Source organism: Propithecus coquereli, unplaced genomic scaffold, assembly GCF_000956105.1.
Source record: "Propithecus coquereli isolate 6110/MARCELLA unplaced genomic scaffold, Pcoq_1.0 Scaffold12, whole genome shotgun sequence".
Lineage (NCBI taxonomy): Eukaryota > Metazoa > Chordata > Mammalia > Primates > Indriidae > Propithecus > Propithecus coquereli.
In genome coordinates this window covers 10256717-10267034 of record NW_012136080.1, presented here as the reverse complement: position 1 = coordinate 10267034, position 10318 = coordinate 10256717, and the positions used below count along the sequence as shown (strand labels likewise).

Here is a 10318-nt window from a genome sequence, read left to right as displayed (position 1 = left end):
CCCTTGCACCTGGGTGGTTCAATTATGGGCAGCCCCATAGTGTGCAGCTACAGAGGAGATGGATGCTTTGCTGAAATGCAGCTTTAGGTGGTTTCTTGCCTATTTCCGTGCCTCAAACAACAAACTAAATTATGTAAAGGTGTTGTGCAAACTGTAAATAGCTATGCTGCCCGTCTGACTTATTAATACAAGAATTAATAAAATTTTCTTTTGGCCTTTTGAGACCAAAAAGGAAAACAGTTGTAGTAATTCCAATCAGGAGACCTATTTCTTTTTAAAGGTTTTCTTAAAGATAAATAAGGTTTCTTTCATTTGTGTCACCCTTGGCTATTTGGAACCTCTGGTATTGGGGGAGAGTCTTCAATTTTGCCCATATTCAATACATCGCCCTATCTGGATTAGCATCAAATTAATTTCACCTGTTTATTTTTCTCTTTCTAAAATGTGGCTAATAGAACATTTTAAGCTATGTATGTGGCTTGCACTCTCTTTCTATTGGACAGTGCTAATCTGGATTATTTAAAGACAGGTCCACATTTTGTATATCTCCGTATCCTTGGTACCAACATGGCATTGACATGTAACAGGGTTGCATAAATATTTATTGAGGAAGAGGATTTAACCTCAGAAGGAGTTTTTTCTACTACTCAGGTGAACTGCTAAGACTGAATTCCCCAAATAATATGTAAATCCACTATTTCACTTCCCCAGGACAGTTATTAGCCTACATGTTTCTCCTCCCTCTTTTCTCTTGGTCACTAGGACTAAAAACAATGAAAGGCTGAACCTAGTCTATTGATTTCCTGCCCCTCCCCCCTCTTGTTTGCCTCTCAAAGCACCCATAGCACCAGTAATTATTGTAAAGGCAGATGACATTTTGGGCTGGATGATTTAAAAAAAAAGGGGGGGGGCGGTAGTTAGCAACAACTTGTCTTAATTATCTAGTCTGGTTTGCAAAGTAGTCTTCTTAGTTTAAAACTGTGAACTCCATCTATACCTTTTTTCTGTCCAGGACATCAATAAGAACTTTAGCTGCAGAGAAAAATACAACAAAAACAAAAACTAAGTACTTATGACTTGTCCAAAGAAATTTAGTAGTTTGTTACTTATCCACTTTGCAAAGCCTTTTCTCCTAAAGTGCAACATGGTTTTTGTGTCCAATCCCAGAATGACACTGAAAGCTAGATTCCCTGTGGTGTGAATTACCTTCGACTCACAGGAAGAGCAGGAGAAAATGGAGTATTTCCTTTTGGGCATGGCAGGAAAAATTCTGTTGACTCTGCAGCACAGCACGTATATGCTGGGATCCATTCTGGTTCCTGCTCAAACTTTTGTTCAAAATAACCAGTCCATATGATCCAATTAAACCAGTCACTTCAGCTGAGAAAATAGTTTGCTTTATTTCTTCACTAAACCAGCAAATTAATTTCTTGAACACGATTGTGCCATTGTGTCAGGGAGTGAGCTTCCAAATAAGACTGGGTAAGGACACAGTCTGGGTCACCCCTTCCCCATGTGTGTTGAGATATCCCAACTGGAAATACTGGGCAAACCTTCTTGTATTGCTTGAGGTCAGATAACTACGTGGGGAATATGAAAGCTAGATTCCCTGGGGTGTGAATTACCTTCCACTCACAGAAGGAGTGCTTCTGTTTGATATTAGAGCCACCAGATAAATTTTTAGTATAAGTTGTCTCATTCAACATGCGGGACATATTTATACTAAAAAATATTCATTGTTTATTAGAAATTAAACATAAACTGGGCATCTCATATTTTTATTTGCTAAGTCTTGCAACCCCAGATAATATCCTAGATTTGCCCCCAAAGAGGCAACCCGTCCTCTTTCTCAAAACAAGTAACATGATGCAAGGGTTTATAAAAGAACATCTGTGGGATATGTGGAGACAATCAGAGACCAGCATGGTGCTTGATAGTTTTTGCTAAACCATCTTGCTGAAAACAAACTGAGATCAGACCCGGATGTCTATTTGCATGCCTCTGATGACAAAATGAATTATATAAAAGTGTTGTGCAAATTGTACCGTGCCGCTTTGCTTTGCTTATCTGTTGCATTGTTGATCCTTTAATGTGCACATCTGGACTTCCTAATAAGATTGTAAACCCACGAGGACAGAAACTGTGTCTTCTTTTTATTGGTATCCCTAAATTCCAACAAAATGTCTGGGCACCAGTACATGCTAGGAAGTGTTATAGATGATTAGGAAGGATTTGAGGATCTTGATATAAAAGAATGTTCGGTCTGAAAGCCAATGGCCGTTCTAGCAATCCCACTGGGAGTTCATGTTGGGATCCAGGAGCTAGGCCAGAGGTCAGTGGAGTTTCCTGGGATGGAAATAGAGCTCCACTGTGTTTTAGGAGGAGTCTATTGGGAGCCCTGCTCTGGTCTGCTCCAGAACAAATGTCTGTCCTTGACACCAATACGAGCAGCAGCCTCCCCTGCCACCTGTCAGTGAACCACTGCCAAAGTGTAATTGTACCGGGATGTTGTGAGAGGAAGCCTGATTTAAACGGGGCCCTGGCGGAGTCAGGGGTCCAGCAGTGCCTTTTCATACCTGTTAATGAAGCCTCATTAGAAACAGCAAGAGCCTGTGCTGGGAACTGGAAGCACCAGTCTGCCGAGGCTCTTCCTGCCAAAAGGTGATTAACTGAATGATTTACAGAGGCTGCTCTCTGAGATTACAGCGGAGGTGGCCCAGTGTGTGCAGGCCTGCACAGCGTGCTGCCTGGTGTAAACTCAGGAGTGTGTGCAAATTTGTTCTCCCCTCCTTCCAGTTGCTGAAACAATTTCCAGGTTCTGAAAAAATGCATGGCCATTCAGACACAGAAGTTCCTCCTCCTGATGGCTGACCTTTTGGGCCCTCACTTTCCAAGCCTCCAGCTGTGTTTAGGTTAGAGATTTAGGTCTTGGCTAGGGGGCAAAAAAATTAATAGTAGCAAGCAAGAAAGAAAAGCAACAGACCTCAGTGTCTGGCCAGCTGCACACTTTGTTTGCCGGCAGAGCCCTTGCACCTGGGTGGTTCAATTATGGGCAGCCCCATAGTGTGCAGCTACAGAGGAGATGGATGCTTTGCTGAAATGCAGCTTTAGGTGGTTTCTTGCCTATTTCCGTGCCTCAAACAACAAACTAAATTATGTAAAGGTGTTGTGCAAACTGTAAATAGCTATGCTGCCCGTCTGACTTATTAATACAAGAATTAATAAAATTTTCTTTTGGCCTTTTGAGACCAAAAAGGAAAACAGTTGTAGTAATTCCAATCAGGAGACCTATTTCTTTTTAAAGGTTTTCTTAAAGATAAATAAGGTTTCTTTCATTTGTGTCACCCTTGGCTATTTGGAACCTCTGGTATTGGGGGAGAGTCTTCAATTTTGCCCATATTCAATACATCGCCCTATCTGGATTAGCAACTCACAAAGCTTAAGAAATTAAGGCTGGGTTCTCTCTCTCTCTCTCTCTCTCTCTCTCTCTCTCTCTGTGTGTGATTTTAGAGGCACTGAGACACAGGTGGTGGTTTCAATTTTAATCAGAAGGCAAGAGAGTCTTGCCTGGGTAGGTGGCAGATGCATGAACTATATTTGGCTGGCCCAGGCCTTGAGAGGGCTGGGGGAGGAGGTGGGAGGACCCTGGAAGAAGATTTTTGAGGCTGTAAGTGGGGTGAGCAACCACAATCTAATTAATCCCTACTTAGATTGAATTGGCTTAGATTGGGTTTAGACTGAAGTTCCCTTTAATCTGATTGAGAGGTGCTCTGCCAATAGCATGTGAAATGTGTCTGCACATAAATATGCATGCAGAGTTCATTAAAGAGGCCGGAGTACTCTGTGATGCCTATAATTATGATACATGCAATAAAGCAGCACACTAATCCCCTCTCCAGTAAGAGTGTTGTTTTTTTGCCTCCAATTGTGGCAATCATGCAAGTCGTGAGCAGAACTTCTGCCTGAGCAGCACTTTTACATCGATAAACCCAAGATCAGTTGACCTTGGATGGCGAAGCAGACGGTGCCACGCTCAAGGACCCTTCCGGAACCCTTCAAGAACGGCTCTGGGGGCAAAGCAAGGCAGGCAAAGTGATATCTGTCGTGACCCCAATGTGAGTTGAACAAGGCGGGCAGGCTGGAAGCTGCACACAAAGCATTTATTTGTGGGGGCCAAGGGAGGTTGCTCAAGCTACAGACTACTCAAATTAAAGCAGAAGGACCCTGTCCACTCCAGAAAGCTTTTCAGCCTAGGCTGAATCAACTAGGGAATCTAGCAGGGGCTGAAGCTCAGGGGAAAGCTCCTCCGGCAATTTCACGGGTCAGTTGGTGAGGAAGGTAGCATTTTCTTGTGAGAAGAGGAGATTTCTCCATCAGCTGAAAGGAAACACATATGAGAAAATCAGTAAAGACATCACAATAGGGTTGTGGGAAAGGCAGCCGTCACACGTAAACAACTGTTTTGGGGCTTACAGCCCTGTTCCATGGTTATTAGCTGTGAGACCTTGGGCAAATGGCTTAAGCCCGCTGAGGCTTTGTTTCCTGTCTGTAAAATGGGGATCATGATGGAGTCCTGGCAGGCTTTGGGGGAGAAACGAAGATACAAAGGGTCAGGATTGCACTGGTACGTAGCAGGCACTCGCAAGTGAATGCAGTACTTATATTGTAGAAGTAAATTCAGCCTAACTCACTACTCTTTGTTTAAAATGACTTTGAGTATTTATTCAGAGGTCCATAGGTATCTGAAAACAATAGCTTTGTTAGGAACATCTGGCTTTTATAATCAACAGAAATCAATTCAATAAAAAGACAGTTGGAGAAGAGCTGGATGACATATTTTCCATTTGAAAGGAGGGAGGGGTTAGGTCGCTTCCAGGCAGCTCTCTCGCCTTCTGAAGAAAGAAAAAGAGGTTGTACTCTTGGAGAGAGCCTGGAGACCTGGGCTCCGGTCCCACCTCTGCTTCCACCTCCCCGCGTGTACTCTCTCTTGAATCCTGATGGGTTGGACGGTATGATTGCTAGGTTATCTCTTAGAGCTGCTATTCTATTCTTTAACATATGTCAGAGATGGGGCCTTGGAGGAAAATAAGAAGATATAGAAATATAATATAAAATTGGCCAGATGCAGTGGCTCATACCTATAATTCTAGCACTTTGGGAGGCCGAGGGGGGAAGATTGCTTGAGGTTAGGAGTTTAAGACCAGCCTGAGCAAAAGTGAGACCCCATCTCTACTAAAAATAGAAAAATTAGCTGGACATGGTGGTGTACACCTGTAGTCCCAGCTACTCAGGAGGCTGAGGCAGGAGAATTGCTTGAGCCCAGGAGTTTGAGGTTGCAGTGATCTATGATGATGCCACTGCACTCTAGCCTGGGCAACAGAGAGAGACCCTGTCTCATGAATCAATGAATGAATGAATGCATGGATTTCTGGAAAGAGTTAGCAAGGAAGCTAAGCCCCAAGGTTGATGTATATGTCTCTGGAATCCTTATTGATTACAAAAAGACTGCATATATATGCACATGTGTGTGTGTGTGTGTCTGTGTGTGTGAGAAAGACAGAGAGACTGAGAGAGAGAGATATTATGGCAGGCTTTGTGGCTGGCCAACCCAACTGTCATTTCCAACCCTTCGCCTGCCTCCACTGTGGAGTCTGGAGAAGCTAAAGAGCTGCTTCTTCAGCATCCCTTGCTGACAGGTATGGTCACATGAGCAGGTTCTAGTCAACAAGACATAAGGGGAAATCCACAGGAAGCCTTCTGAAAACATTTTTCCTTCACTGATGAAAGGAGAGAACCACTCAAGGAAAAGCCTTTTTGTTGCTGCCTCTTTCCTCCCCCATCTTCTGTCCATGGAGGAAGTTGTGATGTCCGGAGCTGTAGCAGGTATTTGGCAACCATGGAGTGACAAAGATGAAGACAACAGGCCAACGTGTCATGGTACGTTGAAGAGATGAAAAGAGCTTAGGTCCTCAATGAAATCATTGTGCAGCCTATTTCTGGGACTCTTAAATAAATATGGTTTACGCCCTTGCTACTCAAAGTGTGGTCTGCAGTTTAGGCATCACCGGGGGAGCTTGTTAGAAATGAAGATTGGCCCCACCCCAGACCTATTGAAGCAGAATCTGCATTTTAAAAAGATATCCAGGGATTTTAAATGCACATTAGTTTCAGGAGCACTTGTTTATAGTCCATTAATTAGGGTTGAATTACATGCAGCTGACGTTCCTAACAGCTACTATGTATGTCGTAGGTTTGTGTGAGTGTATGGGTGTGTATATATGTATGTGGATATATACACACATATTTATATACACATACATATACAATATATATCGTATGTGAATATGTATCTTATTTGTATGTGAATAGCAAAATTCTGGAAGGGCACAGCTAGGCTGTGAGAATGAGTGCGTGTGTGAGGGGGAGTTTGGGGTGATTTCTCCTTTTTATCTTAATTACTTCTATAGTGTTTAGGAAAAAGTGATTCCTTTAAAAGCTATGCATATGCATTCCTTTGATAACCAAAGCGGAGTGGAGGCTTACCAGCTCTCCTCCCTGTCCAGCAGGGCGTGGTAGGACGCGACGTCCTTCTGCAGCTGGCACTTGCGCGCCAGCAGGTGCGAGCGCTGCTGCTGCTGCTGCTCGGCCTCCGCGCGGATCTCGCTGAGCTCCGCCTCCAGCCGGCCGACCACGGCGCCCAGGTTCTGTAGCTCCATGTCGTGCCAGTGCTTGGCATCGTGCAAGGTGTTCTCCAGGCCTCGTTTCTGCAACAGAGCAAACCTGTGCAAGGCCGACGGGCCGGGCCCTTGGAGACGGAGGCGCAGAGCAGCGCGAGGGGGGCATTAGACTGGTGGGTCCACTCCTCCCGGGACACGGACCTCGCCAGTTACGGACACCGACCGGGTCCGTCTTAGGTGGCTCGGTGGGGAAATAAGGAATCCTCAGGAGGTCAGACTCTGGTTTGGTCTGATTCAAGGATCCTTTTGATGGGAGGGAACGTGAGAGAGGAAAGGAAAACAGAGAAGAGGGGGACAGGGAGGGAGAAAAAGAAAAGGAAGAGAAAGAGATGGAGAGATGTTGAAAGAGACACATGATCAGAGGTAGTATGTAGGTGTTTCTCCAAGGAAATCTTGCTTTCGGGGGGTTTTTTCCATGATTTCTTCACCCCCTGTGGGCCCTTTCCCCCTCCATTGCTGAAGCCCCAACCATCATTCAGGGGAAACGCTGTCTCCTGCAGCACTTTCTCAGATCACTATTCACATTCTCCAGACACCATGGCCCCGGATGGGAAGCTTGTCACCTCTCTCCTGGGGTGCCCTCAGCAGCCTCTTAGCACATGCCCTGCCTCTAGTTCCTCCTCTTCCTGCCTTCCCTGCCCAAGCAGCCACAGTGCTCTGCCGAAAGCCCAAATCTGGGCTTGTATATCCTCTGCTTAAACTCCATGGATAGCTCCCCAGGGCCCCGGACATGGCACACACACCTGGTTCAGTATCTTTGCATCTTCACCCCCCATCCTATAGCAGCGTCAGCACTTCCATCCAGTCTTGGAGTTTATTGGGTTCGTCTTATTTCCTACACCTGTAACTTCCTTCTCCATTCCTTCCAGCACCCTCACCTGCCTCACGCCTACTCATCCCTAAGTCTAAACTCAGGGGTCACCTCCCCCAGGAAGCCTTCCTTGAAACCCCTCTGCCCCTACCATGACCAAGCTGGGTTAGCTGCCCCTCTGTATTTCCATGGCTCCCCAAGCATAGGTATGCCCTTGAACTTATAAGTGGACTAAGTATGTCTTTTCCACCAGACATTGAGACTTGGAAGGAACTAAGTCTCTGTAATTCCCACGCCCAAGTCAGGGCCTGGCACAGAGTAGGTGCTTGGTATGTGCAGGTTGCCCCAGATGGCAGTGCTCGTATTACAGTTACACTTATTGCCCTACCTCTCTGTCTCCCCATTAGACAGGAAACCTCTTCTCACCTTCCCATATACTATGCCCCGAAAACTGTAGAGTCGATCAATAAACAACTTTAAAAAACTGTATGTATTGGTATTTAATATTTTCTAATAGTTTTAATTATAGTTGACCTATAATTTAGTATTGACTTTTATATATAACACATAAAAAACAGATAAATATCTTTTTAAATTGGATTGAATCAATGAAACAAGATTCTGTACTCTGCCCTCCAGGAGGAGATTTTTTATACCCTTTGACCATTATGGCTGAAATGGAAGATTTCTGGCCATGACACCATTTTGAATAACAACTGCTGTTAAGCAGGGATAATCATATTATCTTATTCAAATCTTCTTAGTTCCATTGGATATGAGAACGTTGAGTCAGACTCCCATCCTATGTACGTTTATAAGAAGCAAAATATGATCACTAGAAAATAAATCTAGATCAGTATCTAGTCTAGGGTTATTATTTCACTAGTGGGATGTGAAAACCCCTCTGTAGCAGTAAGGATGCAGGATTGGCCACCTTGGCTTTGAGAATCATTTGTTCCTACCTCCTAGGTTTTCTCTTTGTTTATACAGGAAACTGGTTGGTTTGTGAGTTGTTGTTGACACTAGATCTGTAACACCTGTGATTTGGAAAACCTCTTCACGAATCACGGTTGGATCACCTGTCTGCAGTTTTCACTCCATCTTGTAGGTGAGTTCTCTTTGTGTCCCGAGGGTTCTCTTTGCTGACTTAGAACCCATTGCCCAATGGGGCATTCATGGGAACCCCTATCAAAGGTCCTGTGTGTTTTCCATCTCACTCGCCGTCCAAATCCAGCTTTCCCACCTAAGTACCTGATGTTCTGGCAGAAAGAGAGGAGGTTCTCCAAGAGATGGTTGAGCTTGAGTGACTATAATCAGGCTACCACTGCAGGTCTTGTAACCCTGGCCCACTCAGCAACACAGACAGCACCAGCAAGCAAACTGGGATCACAGAAGCACACTTATTCTGCAGGTGTCTGGAAAATTGAAGGGACTTTTTGAATTGCTAAACGCTCTGGAAAGTAAAATAGTGACCTTCTGTGACTTCTGGCCTTGAATTCCATTCCTGATTTGAGTTGACTGAACACAGAGTTCAGTAGGCCTGAAGGACCATTATTTGTGCCCAGCTTCTAATACAAACAGTGCCTTATTGGCAAAAGGGGCCGAAAGTCTTGCCAGCTCAGCTGTTCGAGGCTTATATAAGCTGCAGGGGCCTTGTGTTTGCACAGGTTGCTCTGAGAATAACAGGGATGGCTGGATGAACTTTCTGTATTTGAAAACAGTACGAGAGGTTGGTTACCTATTCTGGCTCAGTCTGTGCTCCTCACCTTGGCTGCAAGGCCCAGTGACCAAAATTGTGATCTACTAGAAGCAGCAGGGGACAGAGGCAGCCTGTCTTGGGTCATGAGCTCAGTCAGAATGCCACTGCTCCGAAGTCTTCTGGGTAGGGGTCTCAATTCTTTTTCCATTTGTTCCATGGGGTTTAAGTGAAGTGACCAGGTAGCTGGTAATGCCAACTCGGGGTTACTATACTAGTGATTACAATAATAATTTTATATGATTATTAATAATAGATGCCATTTGACTGCTCACTCTGTACCAGGCACTGTGCTAAGGGCTTGATGTGCATTATCTAATTAGTCACTGTTATGAGTTTATCAGGTAAATTCTATTATGATTCTATGGTGGATCACATTTCCAAAGGCAGCTGCAATAATGATCTCCATTCCACAAGCTCTTTCTCAATGTAATCTTGGCAATGCCCTATCAAGAAGTAAAGCTTTCTCCTCCTGTTGAGTCTGGGCTGGTCTTGTGACTGCTTTAACCAGGAGAATGTGGTATAAGTGATGTTCAGGGACTTTTGATCCTTGGGTTAAGAGGCCTGGTAGCTTCTGTGCTCACTCAGATGCTACAGCAGAAGTTTGACTACTGTAAGACTGTCATGATGCAGGGAAGTCTGAGCTAGCTAAATGGGGAGGTCACATGGAGAGAGAAAAAGATGCACAGCTGAGGTGCCAGATGTATGAGTTGAAGAAGCCATTCTCAGGTGTTCCAGTCCCAGCAGTTGCCACATGGAACAGAAAATTATCCCTGCTGATCTCTGCATAAATCGCAGAATGAGAGAACAAATGATTCACTGTTTTCTTTTTTTTTTTGAGACAGAGTCTCACTCTTTTTGCCCAGGCTAGAGTGAGTGCCGTGGCGTCATCCTAGCTCACAGCAACCTCACATTCCTGGGCTCAAGTAATCCTTCTGCCTCAGCCTCCAGAGTAGCTGGGACTACAGGCGTGTCTTACCATGCCCGGCTAATTTTTTCTATATATTTTTAGTT

At 44.6% G+C, this 10318-nt stretch overlaps 1 long non-coding RNA gene across 1 annotated transcript; it reads right to left on the bottom strand.

Moving 5' to 3' along the window:
- Positions 1–4139: 4139 nt before the first annotated feature.
- On the bottom strand, positions 4140–6767 carry LOC105825800. The gene is made up of 2 exons (XR_001138283.1): positions 6544–6767; positions 4140–4377 (listed from the first exon to the last, which is right to left on the bottom strand). It is a non-coding gene; the product is annotated as an uncharacterized LOC105825800 (long non-coding RNA).
- Between the last annotated feature and the right edge of the window lie 3551 nt (positions 6768–10318).